Here is an 18832-nt window from a genome sequence, read left to right as displayed (position 1 = left end):
TCTACTTTCCCCACGTTCCATTGATTTCTTTCCTTTTTTTTTTTTTTTTTCATTCTGCAAAAGAATGAATCCCATATACCTATCACTTGGTAACAACTCTCTAGATTTTGCCATGTTGCTTTACTTAGTTTGAGGGGGTAATTTAAAGCAAATCCAAGACAACATAATGTTTTTATGTATTTATATCCTTGAATATTCCAGTATGCTGTTTTAAACAAATATGAGATTTCTTTCTGTATTTCCCATGTCATTATCCCCTCTAGCAAAATTAACACTACTTCTTTACACAGTTGATATTCAAATTTTCTAAATAGTTCCCTTTCTCCATTATTAAACGTACAATTCAGGGGCTTTTAGTCTATCCATAATTGTGTTATCCATTGCTGCAATCTATTTTTATTAACCCCTAAAGAAATCCTACTCTCCTTAGCCGTCACCCCCAAATCCCCATATCCTCCCCAGCTTTAGGCACCAGTAATCTACTTTCTGTTTCTGGAGATATGCCTATCTGAGACATTTTGTACAAACAGAATAATATAATATGTAGTCATTCATGTCCAACTCCTGTCACTTAGCATAATTTCATGCTTCATCCATGTTGTACACGTATTGGTGCTTCACTATTTTTTATGGTCAAATAATATTCTATTGTATGCATATACCACACACATATTATTCATTTGGGTGAATTCTTTTTTGAAAAAAAAAATACTTTATTATAAAGATGTCAAACGTATGCAAAAAAGAGAGTAGTATAACCAACTCCCAAATAGAATCTTATCGTTCCCACAATTATCAACTTGTGACCCATCTGGTTTCATCCATATTTCAGCATTCCCTTTCTCTCTAGGTTATTTGAAACAAACCCAAGACATATCATTTCATCTGTAAGTACTTCAACATATATTTGTAAACGGTAAGATCTCCTTTAAAAGATATCACCAGTATCACACCTAAAACATAAACAGTAGTTCCTAATTCCATCAGGTATATGGTTAACTGATGTCCTAATGTTTCACAGCTATGTTTGTCTTCCTATATTAGATTGATTTACTTAGTGGATATTAAAATTGTCAAAGACAATTGATTTCTACAGGAACATTTATTATGCTAGAGGATAATAGCATAATATACCATAATAAATGCTATTATTCTCTTTTTCTATGAAATTGTAAGACATGAAGTCTTTCGTGTAAGACATGATGACAGCTATCACATGCATAATCTGCATCTGTCTGTCATTCGTGGATCCCCAAATGCCCTTCCCCAGGTTTAGAGGTATTTAGAGGTACATGAGCATAGAGTCCAGAGAGAGATCAGAATGCTAAGATCTGACAGAGACAAGTTGTCCCAAGACCTCATAGACTGGAGCAAGGTGATGTTGATCTGCTGTGGAAAGAATGATCTGCCAACCAAGAATCCTTTCTATACATCTGGGTCAAAGAGTATAGTCTGTGCCCAGGCCATACCATGAGGGTGGAAGCAGTACCACTAGCTTGGATGGGGGAAATGAGTGACAATCAAAGTTCCAAGTAGGATACAATCTGTTCTCTTAGGCAAAATATCTGGAACTCACTGCGATTATCAATATTTACTTCTGTTGATATTTTTTCCTTTCTTACTTTCTTGGAGAAAAATTGTACTATTTATCATTGAAATAATAATTTAGTCTTTAAAATAATTTTAAAGTTACTTTGATGCCTAGAAATTTGTGTTTATGGAACATGCATGAATAGATGAACTATTCTTCTACTCTTTCTATTGAATGGTTATAGTTTTTGAGAGTGTTTTGTTCCTACAGTAGAGCAATGGACTTAACTGGTGAGTCAAATTAGTGTTTTCATCTCAAAATTTTGTATCACTGAGGTGTATGGTATTAAAGTGAATGCTGAGGATATAAGAAATATGGCACTCAGTGTGAAATGTCAGCAGCTAATTAATTAGGATGTTGGTCTAGAGCAGTACTTGTTAAGCATGTGTCTTTAGGTAAATTTTAGGAATACTTGAAACCTTTAAAGTAGCATGCATGTAAGCAATTGGTATGTTCATCTGAACTTAGGTTTTTGTCTTTGTGAGGGTCCATAGTTTCAATTTTTCCAAGAAGTCTGTGCCCTTTCGTCTCTGAGAGATTATAAATAAATGATGTGTGAGGGTTTGACAGGAGCCAGTGTAGTTCTTTGACATCATGTTTTTTTCCCCCTAAGGTGATCTTATCTAATCAGAAGCTTTAAAAGGCCAGGCAGAGATCAATATTTGTTGAATGAATGAAGTTAACCAATAGCTGCTTCTCTTATTTCACTGAAGTTTTTGAGATTTTGGCTGAACAGTTATTATTCATTGATTGCTCCATTGAAGACGCCACTAGAACCTTAACTGTTCGATAAGAGGCATAAACACAGGGGAAGTTTGTATGTCCCATGCAAGACTCAACACTTGCAGAGGGCGGTTATCCTAGTACACCATCACTAATGTGGAAGTGCGTAAGTAGTAGATCTAAATGATAGATTATAGAGTTACTTTTAAGGATGCAGTTGTGTGGCTTTGTATCTGTCTGAGGGAATGCAAAAGATCATTTAAATTCGCAGAAGATGTATTTGGCATGCTCGAAACAGCTTGGATCCATCCATCCACTTTCCATTAACCTTCTTAGAAAGATGAACCCTCACAAATGAAAAGTATTTTGTGATCTAATGAGCTATTATTTGGAGAAACCCAGAATAGAATCAGATTCTGGGGTTGGCAGTTCCTTGGAGGTTATTGTTATTTGTGTAATTCTATGTTTTACTAATTCTGGTCTCTTTACTCATTAGAAGGAAAGGAATTTTTAGCCCTAAAAAGCAAAATATGATACCCTTAAAGGCAGTAGAATATAGATAATATTAAAAGATTAACACTGGCCATTTTAAGGGATCTACTGAACTTTTCACATTGACACTAAAAGTTGCTTTATCTCTTACCAGTAACAGTTGGGTCCAGGGTGTCCAGCTTCTGGATGAAGCTGTTAACCCAATCACAGGGGTTCTGTAATACAGAACACTATCCTGAGCGAACACTTAATTACAAATTAGAGCAGGAAATGGAGACTCCTATTTCAAACCACTGGGTAATTTCCCTTCACTACAGTATCAGCATTTAGTCAGAATATTTATGGGACAAGTGACCTGGTGTTCTTAAAGGTCCTATGGGGAACAAGATAGATCTACATCTTCTTTGAAGAAGGCAGTCTAAAAACAAGGGAATAATCTTTTTCAAGCACCCGCCATAATTTGCATTTTGGAACCAAGAGAAGGAAAATTCATTTAAAATAGATTATCTGATGACAAGGAGTCAGACTTATGAAAAGAATATTTAAGCTTTATAGCAATGGAAGGAAGAATAAAACATTTCTTACACAGAGCATAATCTTAGTGAAATTAAACATGTATAATGATTATACTTCAAACATGTCAAGAGGCCCTATAATAACAATGAGGTCACAAATGGAAAAGACAGGAAAAATAGTGATCTCAGCAAACAGGATATATATGCATATATATACATACATACATTCATACACTTTGGAAATTTTTTGCCCTATTAAGTTAATTTGTTGTAATACAAATAAGATAAATATTAAGGAAACATTAGTTCCAACTTACTCTTCAATGAAAACAAGGCACAATATTTAAGTATGCCATGAACATCACAGATGTCCAATAGATATCCTGATGAAATGATGATAAAATATTTGCCTTAATACATTTTAGAAAAATTCAGATTTAGCATTTTCTTTTGCAACTAAACTGAGCTCCCTAAAATTCTGTTTTCTGCTTATATTTAGATATGTTTTTGTAAGTGTGGCTGCCCAGAGAAAATATAATAGACACAGAAATCAAGTTCTGGATAGCGTGTTGGAAAAAACAGTTGACTAGGAGTTAATCATCCTAGATATTTATTCTTTAGCTACAGTTAAACTGCTGGTGTGACCTCGGGCAGGCAGTTTAATCCCTTTGAACCTGGACTGTCTGAGCTATACAATGAATTAGTTGGACTAGATTTTTTAAGTCTCCTTTTGGTTTTAATAAAAATAAAATTCTAAATTGCTCTGTGAGTTAAATCAACATTGCCAATCTGGTTAATTCTGGGCCTCCAGCCTCTTTAAAATGGAGAACAGTTTATGTGAGTTATTTTTTTTAGAAAAATAAATTCATCTCTTCTTCTTTCCACTTTGCCTTTGAACACAGTTTCAGATTTTTCATCTGTATGGTGGCATTGTGGGCCTATTTATTTTTCCAAAGACCTTTTACTCTGATTATTTGATAAGAAACAATATTTTTTTTCCAAAGGTATTGAGTTATTCCCTTGGTTTGTATTAGAGTAGATAAGTCCTTCGAGTTTTTTAAATGAGTTTACATTTTCATTCCATCTCTTTGATTCAAGTTTGAAGGGATTCTATTTTGGCTATTTTATCTCTCTGCCCCTAGGAAAGCCAGACTTTAAGTTATCCCTAAGGTATCACTGGCAGCATTCCACACCATCTGTAATGTATAAATATATTCAGTTATTCAGTATATTCCAACTTAGCTAGCTCTAGTAATTTTATATTATTGGAGTCTTTGAGGAGAAAAGCTTTCATTCTCTACTGATTTATTCCTTACTGTTAGTTCTGAACTTTTGATTCAACTGACAAGTAATCTAATACAGAAACAAAACCCTAAACTTTTTCACAATGAGTTAAGTAACAGAAAGTTCTGGAGCCCATTCATTGTCCTTATTGCAGTTGACTGGTTGAATACATTTGAGCACCCTTGGCAGATTCCAGATTTGAATTTAGGAGACTTAAGGCAGGTCAAATCACTCTCAATAAAAGGTGCTTGTCTTTGAATCTCTTCACTGATATTATTCACCTTCCTGACACAGTATATCCCATTAGTTTCTTTGACTATTTCTTTTCTGTTTAAAAAATTTCTCCTTTCTTTACTTTTTCTATCAATAGAATGAAAGAAAACACACCTTCTTCCCACCCATATATGGCTCCAAAAATTTGCTTTTTAAATTTAAATATTGAATATGAATTTTTTGAACTTTCATACAAGCACAGACAGCTCCACCTACATGAGAGCTTGTAAATACAGAAATGCTTAGTTGCTATATATGACCTCTTGTAAGTATGAGCTCTGAGCCAGGGAAGAAGTACATTGGAAAATGAAGTTGTGGAAAATATCAATGATGGGGAGACAGACAAGAATTCTAACACCAGCTCTCTCATCACTAGTTATATGACCTTGAGAATGGCTTAACCATTTTTAGCATCAGTTTTTGTCATCTGTAAAATTTACTTGCACAGTAGGCTTTCAAATTAGAAATGATTATTTTTAAGAACTTCATGTATGTTTAGCAGGCTTCCTAGGTGCTACTAGTGGTAAAGAAGTCACCTGCCAGTGCAGGAGACTTAACGAGACAGGGGTTTGATTCCTGGGTTAGGAAGATCCCCTGGAGGAGGGTACTTGTGCTTGCCTTTGGATAGCATACAGAAAACTCACAATGGAATATTACTCAGCCATTAAAAAATCAGTTCTAATGAGGTGGATGAAACAGGAGCCTGTTATACAGAGTGAAGTAAGCCAGAAAGAAAAACACCAATACAGTATACTAATACATATATATGGAATTTAGAAAGATGGTAACGATAACCCTGTATGCGAGACAGAAATAGAGACATAGATGTATAGAACAGTCCTTTGGACTCTGTGGGAGAAGGCAAGGGTGAGATGATATGGGAGAATGGCATTGAAACATGTAAATTATCACATGTGAAATGAATCGCCAGTCCAGGTTTGATGCATGATACAGGGTGCTTGGGGCTGGTGCACTGGGATGACCCAGAGGGATGGGATAGGGAGGGAGGTGGGAGGGGGGCTTCAGGATGGGGAACACATGTACACCCGTGGCAGATTCATGTCAATGTATGGCAAAACCAATACAATATTGTAAAGTAAGAAAATAAGTAAATAAAATTGAGATTAAAAAAAAGAAGAAGAAAAGAAAACTCACAAGATATGACTGTCCTCAAGAGTTTACAATTTAGTTGAAGTTTAGAGTTTGCTCAGATATATTGCAGTGGGCTTCATATACTGCCGGGAGCCGGCATATTGCATATTTAGTGAGGATCTGGAATAGCTCAACTAGAATTCTATCACTGCCGGGGGCCAGTGTGAGGCACTCCACCAGTGGCAAAGGTCATGAGGAAGGAGGCTCGGCATACGCAAAGGCGGGATCGAGCCTCAGGAGTCCCCCTGGAAATTCTCGAGCATCTACCCCCAAAACCAGAGTCTGCCTACTTTCTGCTTTGTGCTTTCACCTACACCTCTGACTTTACGGGGGGCTGTCCCCCACTACCTCTCTCTGAAAAAAGAGTTAGCTTACAGCTCCAGTTAATAATTCCTGGGTGTGACAGTGTTTAACCTACAAACTCCTTTGGAGGTCCTCTAGCCTGCCTGAATAGGTTTTTCCAGCCACATGTGATTGTTCAGAGCCTCCCAACTGTGAGAGGCAGGAGATGTTCTAAACTGTCTAAACACAGATTCCTTTGAGTAGTTAAAAGATTGATTAGAAATTGTATTGGTGAAGGGTTTTTCACTTATTGGGTCAATGTTTGCTGCTAAGTCTCCATACTCCTTACCTACTGTGTCCTTGGCAGTGTATTGATTGATATAATGGGTGTATAGAAATGTAAAATGCGGCTTTGTCCAATGCTTTTTGGGAGGCTGGTGCCTGACTTTGGAATAATCACCTTTAGAGAAAAATAAGTTTCTTAAAATGTTAACAGGCCTCCGGGCCAGAAGATGATATAATTCACCTGAACTTTTGCATATGATAAGTTTGAAAGCCTGGCTTCGATTAGGACCAGGAACTGCTGTCCTTGCATGACTCCACCCCTTCCCCCATTATCCTCTATGCACAACTTAAGGTATAAAAACTACTTTGGAAAATAAAGTGCGGGCCTTGTTCACCGAAACTTGGTCTCCCCATGTCGCGCTCTCTTTCAAATTCTGGCTGAGTCTCCATCTGGAGTGCAGAACCCGCCATGCTTGCTAATTATGCCTGGGCTTCTAAGATCCAACCGGGGAGGCCTCAGTGTCTCCTCTCCTTCCGGAGAATGGAAGGACGCCTGCGGCCTACGTAAGTGGTGCAAACTTCTTGTCTTGAAGTTTTATTGGTCTCCCGCGTAAACCAAGCTACTCAGCCTCTTTTCTCCACTGAATTTTCCTACTGAGCTATCCTCATTCTATTATTCTTTATATCCTTAATTAACATTTAATTAAGCAGTTGTTTCCTGACCCTCGCCTACGCCGTCTCTCCTTCGAATACCCTGGATCAGCCGGGGCTGGACCCTGGCAATATACCATTCATTCATTCACTCATTTATTATTCACACATTTATTCAACAAGTGTTTCCTAATGCCAAATATTATCCTTAGGATGGGGTAAATCAATGAGCAGAAATACCTATCTAGAAACTATGAAAATTTACAATTATAACTGACTTTTTTTTTTTTTTCCCCTATGTAGGCATAGCACAATTGTATTAAAATCATTATGAAGACACTTTGGCTCCATGTTGCCTTCATTTAAATCTCAAATCTGTCATCTACTATCTGGTTTTTTCTGTGCAAGTTATTTTTAAGTGCTATGAGCCAAATATCTTCATTTGTGAAATAACACATAGCCGTGCACAGAGTGGTTGAAGATTAAATGAGTTAGCATACATAAAGTATATAGTATAATTCTTGACACACAGGAATTACTTTGGACCAATAAAATGGACCATTAAAATGTTAAATTTATGGTTGTTGTTATTAGGCACTATTTTCCAGGTATCAGATTCTTATTTTTCCTTTAGGGAACAACTTCCCTCTTCTCCAAGTTTTGGCCTTCATGTGCATTTATGACTTAAGCTTAAGATAAGAGCATAGTTTGTTTTCCTTAGTCACGGTGATTGGTTGAGTTAGGAAAGAAGCAAGTCAATCAAGTTCAATCAAAGTCCTTTCTTGGGCTTTTTAGATGAATATTCTATTTTCTAGTAGAAGTGAACCTGAGTTGACATAGCCCTAGAGTTCCCAGTGACCTTATCACTACTTGGAGCCAGATAATGAAACTGTGAGGGGCTTCCATGATAGCTCAGTTGGTGAAGAATCCATCTGCAATGCAGGAGACCCCAGTTCGATTCCTGGGTCTGGAAGATCCACTGAAGAAGGGATAGTCTACCCAATCCAGTATTCTTGGGCTTTCCTTGTGGCTCAGCTGGTAAAGAATCTGCCTGCAATGCGGGAGACTTGGGTTTGATCCCTGGGTTGGGAAAATCGCTTGGAGAAAGGAAAGGCTACCCACTCCAGTATTCTAGCCTGGAGAATTCCATGGACTGTATAGTCCATGGGGTCACAAGGAGTCGGACACAACTGAGTGACTTTCACTTTCACTTTCAATGAAACTGTCTCGGCACAGGGCAGAACAGGAAGTTGGAGATAAAACAGACACTAATGATAACAGATCAAACAGTACAAAGACTTTTCTCCTGAAATTTCAGTTTTATGTGAAATTACTGATTACAATTTCCTTGTCCCATTTTCTTTTCAGTGTGTGACCAATTTAGGCAGAGTTGGTTTATGTTTCTTGCAGGTAAAGAAACCTAACTCAGTAACCGACTCACTTAGAGTCTTATGATGATTAAATCTCCTCTCTTCCTTTTTCCCTCTGTCAAATAGAGTTGTCTCATGCTGCTTTATCATTTGCTGAAGTTTCCCTTTTGGGTAGAAGCCTGTAATCGTCTTCTCTTGGACTAGAGCATTTTGGAGATCTACCTGAGGTGGCCAGAGAATAGTCAGGAGAAATGACAAGGTAAAGAAATCTGTAGACTAATTCAATTGTGGGTCAATGGTGTCCTTTCATACCTGGCAAAGAGGAAAACTGAGCTGTGCAAGTTTCTTTCTGTGTATGTGGCAATATGAGAGATTTGGCATAGTTATTCTACCAAAACTAACCAGATTAAAGAAGGACAATCAATTAGGCCATGAAATTAAATATATGGTTACAATTTTGTTAAGTTGTATGAGGGGAAAAGATAGAGTGCAGATATTAGAGCAAATAACCAAAGCATTATCTCATTCTTTCATGCTCAGGATATGAAAAAGGTCAGCAACTTTCAGAAAGGGGCATATGACATGCTTAGTCTCTGACTGGCTTCTTTGTTAGCATTATTACTAAAACCAACTGAAATAAAAACAAAGAAAACGTCACTAATAGTACAACTGATCATCACTGATACCATTCTGATTAAGTACTTGCCACATGAAATTCACTGGACTTCTCACTCCATGTATGGGGGTAAAACTCAAGAATCCTTCCTACTTTCTCCAAAAGTTCTCGGGGTTGGGAGCTTGGATTTCTCTGACTCTGATAGCTTTCTTCCATTAATTTTTTTTTTTTCTTTTAAATAACTGTCTCTGAGATTTTTGTCATTTACTGGTCACAAGTCAGTGCTTCTTTGGTTTATTATGAGAAGACTAAGGACACAAAATACAGTGTATAAGAGATTTGGGCAAAGTTGAGTATGTGTGCAGAACTGAGCCAGTACATAGAACAGGGAACATTTTACATTTGCATTTTTGCAAGATAAATGTCTTTAATATGGATGCACAGCATCCATGGTACATTAAAAGTTTTCAGCTATTCTTGTTGGCTGTTTTTCTTCTTGCTGCCATGGCCTCCACCTCCATCTTGCTAGCTTTCTTCTCTCCTCTCTACCTTGAGCACTTTCCTTTCCTGGGCAATCTGCTAAAAATTTGTGATTTAATACTTAGAACCACCTATGAATGACCTCTGTTATTAATGTCAGATAAATAAATCTGACCTAAAATAATTTGGGGTTAAGAATTAGCAGTGCATGTTGAGGCTAGGGAAATTCTTTGGTCTAACATGTCAACATCTGATGGAGCAGCCAGAAGACGTGTACCTTCCTAACTCCTAGGTAAGCTGGTAGAACCTAGTATGTGTGTATGAGGATGAGTACAAGGAGAAATGGAAGTTATCAAAAGTGTAAAAAGAATTTTTTAAAGACTTTTTGAGTATTTTTTAAATAAAGTTTGATTTGTAGATTTATATATAGAATGAACTAGTTAGGAAAATAATTCAAAATCTAGGGACAGATGCCAAGAGATGGAAAGAAAATTCTTCCTCCACCTTCTCCTTCATGTTTGTCTTCATAGAAGAGCCATAGCTTGCCAATTCCTTTTCTTTTTAAGGCTATACATTCAACGTGTATCACATTCTTATAAGACAATTAGTTCTGATTTGTTGTGCGTGATAAGTCACTTCAGTTATGCCTGACTCTGTGCAACCCTATGGATTATAGCCTGCCAGGCTTCTCTGTCCATGGGATTCTCCAGACCAGAATAATGGAGTGGGTTGTCCTTCTCCAGGGAGTTTTGATTTGGGAGACAACTTTGTTATTTATATGGGATAGAGGGGAAGAATTTCTTCTACCAAATTTCTCCTATCTAATGTTAAATCGTAATATTTAATTGAAGTGAATATTCTGCTCATTCAAATTTATTCTCCAAATGAGATAGATGAGAACTTATTTATAATAATGATGATAATAACAATGGGAACTATTTCTTGCACTTTTATTGTATGGCAGGCACTTGACTTTATGTAAGTTTCCCAGCAAATCTGCAACAGAGATTGTTATTACATCTCCATTTTTATAACTGAAGAAAAGGAAAGAGCTACAGAACAGTTACAAGACATGCTCAAGGTCACATCAAACCTATATGTGGTCAAACTGTAATTTGTGTAGTGAAGGCTGGCATTGCATGGATTTTGTTCCTTAGATGCTGCTGGGAGGCTTGGAAGCATGATTCTGCATGCTCTCATGGTTGATTCTCTTGGAATTTGGTATTTGTATCATCAGCTAGTGAGGTGGTCACTATCAAACCTTTATTTTCTGTTTTATAGTTAATGATTCCATTTTGAAGAACTGAGATAAAGGAGAAGGAAAAAAACACTTGTCACACAAGAATATAATCATAGAAAAAATTTTTTAAATTTCTTTAAGGATGAATAATAAGCAATGTAGAAATCTGAGGAACAGATATGCTGACTGACTTGCTCAAGGTCAAACAGATAGTTACATAAACACATTTTCCTTTGTCAAAGAAGTTCAGTGTTTTAAGTAACTAATTTATTTTAATGTTGGGAGATCTCTATAAATCTTACTGCATTACTTAGATAAATAATTTTCCACTAAAATTGTTTTTTTCAGTAATTTTGTTTGGCTATTTTAATGGGTGTTTTTCATAATCTCTAATGCTGAATTTCTCATCAATTCAGCCCTCCAGATTTTATTAGGTTTTGTGTGCTTGGGAAATAACACCATCAAAACAGAGTTATCTTCACATATGCAAGACAATTATATTGATATATCATGTGCTGTATTTTAATTTCAAAATTATTGCCTCATTGTTTTCTCCTAGAGCCCAGTTTTATTTCTTTCCTCTTATCGTTAAAGGTACAGGGACAAGTAATTCACCCTTTAAAAAACAACAGAAGAGAAAAGGTTTGTTTAAAAAAAAAAAAAAGTAGCTAGAAAAATCTCCCACAGAGTGAATTCCCACAGTGTTATGGAGGATGTAAATTTAGCCCAGTGTGATTCAAACAATCAAGTTAGGAATTTTAATTTAATGGTTTGTTCCTTTGAATTGTTAGACGCTCACCTCATTGTGCAAGTTGTGTTTGAATTGGAGAAAATTAAACTAAAATGTGTTGAATTTGCCCCAATCAGGTTATTCTGGGAGGTCTGATTCACAGGCTGAGTGATGGACTAGAAAGAATGAATCAACAAACAAAAGAAAAGGAGGCTTAAATTATTTCACTTTAATAATGACTTTATTATCTCTCAATATTTTAAAATTTAAATATTTGGTTTTTGTGATGGCAGTATCATTTCAGCAGTTTAAATAGGCTTGGGGGAATTATCTTATTTTCATTTCAACACAACCCAGAATCCCATGTTTCTGGTATGTTGGTCAGAAACCTCAATGGCTCACAGATTAAAGCGTTTGTGAATCAGTTTCTGCCGAACTGGCTTGGCTGTGGCAAATAAAATGCTGGAGGAGAAAAATATGTTGGATGAAAGAACAGACGAGAATGAGAATCAAGTTGTTTTTTTGTTTGTTTGTTTGTTTTTTTACGATATTTTAGGGAATAGTCCAATAGGCCAAATGGATCTAAACAATCATGGCTCATGTTTGGAATTACAATTGTATGATTTGGTTAAAAAAAAAAAAACAAAAAACAACCCAGCACTTTCTTGGAAAGTAAGAAAACACTTTTAAAAAGCCCATCAAGGGAAAAGGGACTTGATTATAAGCTTTTTTACGTGTCTACCCATAAAGAAAGAAATGTTAATAGAGTGAGCCCTTTAAAAGTAAAATGGAGTTCTTACCTTTCAGAGATTTTTAAAAGTTAGACCTGATGGGGACCTTAGGGCCACATGCATTGTTCAATTGCATTTCAAAGATGTTGAGACTATAGCTCAGACATAGCATGTGTCATGCCAGGGGTCACAGAGGTACTGGCTGAGTTAGAAAAGGTATTTCCTTTCTTTTCATATTATTATGTTTTCCTGGTTTCCTCTTGGGAGCACTTACATCTCAAATAATTGTCATTGCCTTTGAGTCCTTTTCCTTGAATTTAATGTTGGTGTTAGTTTACAGCACGTGCCTCTGCCCTTTGGAGTAATCATAGCCATTGCCATACATTATGGTGGCTCAATTATTCCAGTCACAAGGACTGATAATACAGTAGCTCAGGATCTTTTCACCACCATGGTAAAAAGACTTATCCCTCTGTAGGCAGACCCAGCTCCTTTACTGTGGTAACTGAGTCAGAAGTGTGCTTCCTCAAAGTTGGAGGGAAGGCACTGACAAGGGTTAGAAAAAGCATATGGTGCTACATACCACATTGCAAGCCTTTGTGAAAGGCACGTCTCACAGGTGGATGAAACATGTTGATGTAAAACAATTAGGCCACGTGGAACAAAGCAAACATTTGAATGAGATGGGATATCAGTACAGTTCACTGTACTGATTTTACCAAGAGCCCCAGAAGGCAGGAAACCTGTTCTACTGAAGAGCTAAATGGCTTCAAGTCTCTTGACTTCTCCAAGTATGTGTCTTCATCTGTAAATACAGGGTTTGGATTAGGTTATTACTAAAGTTGCTTTGTGTTCTAGCAAACTCCTTAATATACAGGTAGCCCTGTTAGCATGTTGGAAGCACAGGAAGAATTAATAAAATTATATAGACTGATCATTTGTTTGATCCTGGTTGCAATATTTCTCTCAGTTAAGATTAACTTCATTTGTATAGTTTCCCATTGAGCTTTAGTCCCTTACAAAAATCTGAATGCTTTTCAGTTTAATGTGTATTAACAACCTATTTGTTCAGTGTTTGAAATAGTAATTTTAGGAAATACTTTCCAGAATCCTCAAACAAGTAATCCTTAAGCACCAACGGAGTGCAGGTACTCTTGGTACTCAAACCACAGAGTTTGGTTGGAGTCCTCAAGGGGCGCTTACACTGCTCCTGAAGAGAGAAGAGTTGGGATTGAGGGCACATTTAATTAAATGACAAATGAGTGACCTAGAGAATAAGTACAGTTTGTAGCCTGTTTTTATCTAATCACTTACTTTTCCTATATTGAGAATTTCTGATCTTTAAACTCTCTTAATCATGGTTTAAACAAATCTATTAAGAGTTGACTCATAGCAGTGAATAACTGTCTCCTTGTTTTCTTGAGATAATTCTCAGATTAAAAAAAAAAATCCTTGGCATTTGAGTCCAGTGATGAAGGCTGTGGGAAAGAAATAATCCCAATAATTATATCTAAAGAAATATATGTTATATATAGCTATTTTTTCTTGGCTAGGTTAACACTGTTCTCAAATCACATGCTAATTAAAACAGAGCATGTAGAATGATTGGCTAAGATGATACATAGCCACTGAATAACATTCCACACACGGCAACACTGCTAGTCACCTATGTCATCTATTTGCTCTTCCCTTATGCCTTGGTTTTTAAAATAACTAAATGATCTCCAGTTTCACTTGACGTGGCAATGTATATGGCTTTAAAAATTACATTTACCAATTTCTCTTGAGGGAGAGGTAGCCAGCCATGTGATATAATCCTATTCAATGAGACACATGAATCACATGATTGCTACTGCTGCTGCTGCTGCTGCTGCTGCGTCGCTTCAGTCATGTCCGACTCTGTGTGACCCCATAGACAGCAGCCCACCAGGCTCCCCCATCCCTGGGATTCTCCAGGCAAGAATACTGGAGTGGGTTGCCATTTCCTTCTCCAATGCATGAAAGTGAAAAGTGAAAGTGAAGTCGCTCAGTCGTGTCCGACTCTTAGCGACCTCATGGACTGCAGCCTACCAGATTCCTCCATCCATGGGATTTTCCAGGCAAGAGTACTGGAGTAGGGTGCCGTTGCCTGGGCTCCTGTAAAGCCCAGTAAAGTTAAGGAAGAGACTGACCCAAATGGCAAATGCTCTTTGCTTTCATCCTTCTCCTTTTCTGAGATGTGAATGCAGGGCTGGATGTCGGACAGCCATATTGAATTCAAGAGGTATTTCTGTGAATAACACATCCTAAGTATGGCAGTGTGTAGAGCTGGATCGAGTCTTGGTTCCAGGTGATATTTGAGACACCAGACTGGCCATGGATTCCTTTCCTTTAGTCTTCTTATTCAGTAAAGAACCTAGGACTCCTAATTTGTTTAAGCTATTTAGGGGTGATTGCTTCTCTTATTGTGGCCGAACACATCTTAAGGGAGAGATTATATACTATGTGCAAAGTGCTAATCTTACTAGTACATATAAAGATTTATAAGAGTTTATAAGTTCTCCTGATGGAGGTATATTTATATATATGGTATGTATCAATATATGGTATATACATAAATGATATATAGTGTATGTATTTAATCAGTATAGATCATGTTTATCTACCTACCTATCTACCTAGATACGGGTATGATTCTCACAAACTCCATGAATATGGAAGAAGAGAGTAATCTGACTGATATCTGAGAAGGCTTCCTGGGAGAGGGTTTTTTTTAAGCTTTCTATTTTTCTTTGTCAGGGTGAGCATGTTGTTGCAGGCAAATGGAAACTGGAAAGACCTGGGGCAAAGGAACAACTTGAGTCATACTGCAGAGATTGTCTTCTGTGGTCTCACCAGCTCATCAATAATATTTAAAACAGTAGAGAATGTTTTAAAACTGTCTCAATTCATTCTGGTATAGATCACAAAGTTGGCTTGAACTGGAAGTTTCAATTAAAATTGCATTTTTCATGTGATTTCCAAATCAGCTTGTTTCTTGATTAACCTCATAACTGGGTTCATATATTACAGTCTGTAAGGAGAGCCACAGGGGAGCAATATGCGGAGAGGAGAACCAAACTGCATTTCTGTTCTTGGTCATCTGGCTTGTTCTATGTCTTAACTGTTAATCCAATAGGAAGTCACAGGTAAGCTTGACAGTTAAAATGAACCTGAGAAAAATCATGATCAACTGTATCCTCTTTTCAAGTTTTCCCAGCTCTTCACTTCTTTTGTGCCCTAAAATGGTGATCATCAAAGAGTTTCTAACATAGAGGTGGGAGAGTTGATATTAAGTTAATTGGCATGGCTTATTGGCATATCTATAGGTGACGTTCAGCTATGTATACTCATTTGGATATCAGCCATGTTCATTTAGATATCTTGCACACAAATATATATTCAGATGTTTCCTTTTGGATGAGTGAATTAAATTCCATGTCTGAGTTTCTATTGCCAGAATCTTCTTTTTTACCTCAAGTTCTTCTTTGGGGAAGGTCTGCTTTCCATGGCCAATTTTCTAGTTTCTTTCTTGTATTCATCTGACTTTACAAGATACATGCTTTTACATGTATGTTATTGTATCAGTCTGGAACAAAAATGCTAAATACATGGCAGGTATTAGACCCCTACATGTGACCATGTTGTTCACCCCTGGGACTTTGTGCATTTTCCCACTGAAATTACTCTCCTTCAAGATCTTCAACATAATGCTGCAAGGGTGGAAACAAAAATATTTGAATTGACATTCAAGATGAAAGTCATGTGCCAACCACTAAATAGATGTGAAGCCTGGTACATTTTTCCTTGGATACAAGGTTGTGCTAAAGCCTTGTGTATCCAGAGATATGCCTTTGTCTTAGGAAGTCTGAGTTTCTGTTTGAAGGGCATGAGGAATGTTCTTCTAGGAGACAGCGTCACAAAATAATCTGTGTCTCCTTAAGGTCTTAAACCTGCCTAGATCCATAATCCATCCAATCTACTCAGTACTGGTAATGAGTTGGTAATCTCATTTGACTTTCCTGTTTCATAAATAGGAAAGTGTTTCTTTTGAAGTAATGAGAAAAACTGATAAAATATTCCCATAAAATGCAACTTCATGTTGTTGCTGTTTTTCAGTCACTAAGTTGTATCTAGCTCTTCTGACCCCATGGACTGCAGCCTGCCAGGCTTTCATGTCCTTCACTATCTCCCAGAATTTGCTCAGTTCCATGGCCACTGAGTCAGTGATGCTATCCAACCATCTCATCATCTATTGAGCCCTTCTCAATTTATTGACCTCCTGCCCTCAATCTTTCCCATCATTATGGTCTTTTCCAATGAGTCAACTCTTCACATCAGGTGGCCAAAGTATTGGAGCTTCAGCATCAGTTATTCCACTGAATATTCAGGGTTGATTTTCTTTAGGATGGACTGGTTTGATCTCCTTGCTTTCCAAGGGACTCTCAAGAGTCTTCTTCAGCACCACAACTTGAAAGCATCAGTTCTTCAGTGCTCAGCCTTCTTTATGGTCCAACTCTCAGATCCATACATGATTACTGGAGAAATCATAGCTTTGATTACATGGAGCTTTGTCAGCAAAGTGATGTCTCTGCTTTTTAATATGCCCCACCCAGTAACACCGAAGAAGCTGAAGTTGAATGGTTCTATGAAGACCTATAAGACCTTTTAGAACTAACACCCCGAAAAGATGTCCTTTTCATTATAGGGGACTGGAATGCAAAAGTAGGAAGTCAAGAAACATCTGGAGTAACAGGCAAATTTGGCCTTGGAGTACAGAATGAAGCAGGGCAAAGGCTAATAGAGCTTTGCCAAGAGAACTCACTGGTCATAGCAAACACCCTCTTCCAACAACACAAGAGAAGACTCTACACATGGACATCACCAGATGGTCAACACTGAAATCAGATTGATTATATTCTTTGCAGCCAAAGATGGAGAAGCTCTATACAGTCGGTAAAAAAAGACGAGGAGTTGACTCTGGCTCAGATCATGAACTGCTTATTGCCAAATTCAGACTTAAATCGAAGAAAGTAGGGAAAACCACTAGGATATTTAGGTATGACCTAAATCAAATCCCTTATGATTATACAGTGGGAGTGAGAAATAGATTTATGGGAATAGATATGATAGAGTGCCTGATGAACTATGGACTGAAGTTCATGACATTGTTCAGGAGACAGGGAGCTAGACCATCTCCAAGAAAAAGAAATGGAAAAAAGGAAAATAGCTGTCTGAGGAGGCCTTACCAATAGCTGTGAAAAGAAGAGAAGGGAAAAGCAAAGGAGAGAAGGAAAGATATACCCATTTGAATGTAAAATTCCAAAGAATAGCAAGGAGAAATAAGAAAGCCTTCTTCAGTCATCAATGCAAAGAAATAGAGGAAAATACTAGAAAGGGAAAGACTAGAGGTCTCTTCAAGAATATTAGAGATACCACAGGAACACTTCATGCAAAGACGGGCTCAATAAAGGACAGAAATGGTATGGAGCTAACAGAAGCAGAAGATATTAAGAAGCAGTAGCAAGAATACACAGAAGAACTGTACAAAAAAGATCTTCATGACCCAGAAAATCATGATGATGTGATCACTCACCTAGAGCCAGACATCCTGGAATGTGAAGTCAAGTGGGTCTTAGGAAGCATCACTACAAACAAAGCTAGTGGAGGTGATGGAATTCCAGTTGAGCTATTTCAAATCCTAAAAGATGATGCTGTGAAAGTGGTCACTCAATATGCTGGCAAATTTGGAAAACTCAGCAGTGGCCATGGGATTGGAAAAGGTCAATTTTCATTCCAGTCCCAAAGAAAGGCAATGCCAAAGAATGCTCAAACTACCACACAATTGCACTCATTTCACACACTAGCAAAGTAATGCTCAAAATTCTCCAAGCTAGGCTTCAGCATTCCGTGAGCTGTGAACTTCTGGATGTTCAAGCTGGTTTCATAAAAGACAGAGGAACCAGAGGTCAAATTCTGAACATCTGCTGGATCATTGAAAAAGCAAGAAGAGTTCCAGAAAACCACCTATTTCTGCTTTGACTATGCCAAAGCCTTTGACTGTGTGAATCACAATAAACTGTGGAAAATTCTGAAAGAGATGGGAATACCAGACCACCTAACCTACCTCCTGAGAAACCTGTATGCAGGTCAGGAAGCAACAGTTAGAACTTTACATGGAACAACAAACTGGTTCCAAATAGTAAAAGGAGTAGGTCAAGGCTGTATATTGTCACCCTGCTTATTTAACTTATATGCAGAGTACATCATGAGAATGCCAGGCTGGAAGAAGCACAAGCTGGAATCAAGATTTCCGGGAGAAATATCAATAACCTCATATATGCAGATGACACCACCCTTATGGCAGAAAGTGAAGAGGAACTAAAAAGCCTCTTGATG

The sequence above is a fragment of the Bubalus kerabau genome, chromosome 1 (assembly GCF_029407905.1).
Source record: "Bubalus kerabau isolate K-KA32 ecotype Philippines breed swamp buffalo chromosome 1, PCC_UOA_SB_1v2, whole genome shotgun sequence".
NCBI classification, from domain to species: domain Eukaryota; kingdom Metazoa; phylum Chordata; class Mammalia; order Artiodactyla; family Bovidae; genus Bubalus; species Bubalus kerabau.
The sequence above is the reverse complement of the archived record's forward strand: the minus strand, read 5'-3'. Positions refer to the sequence as shown.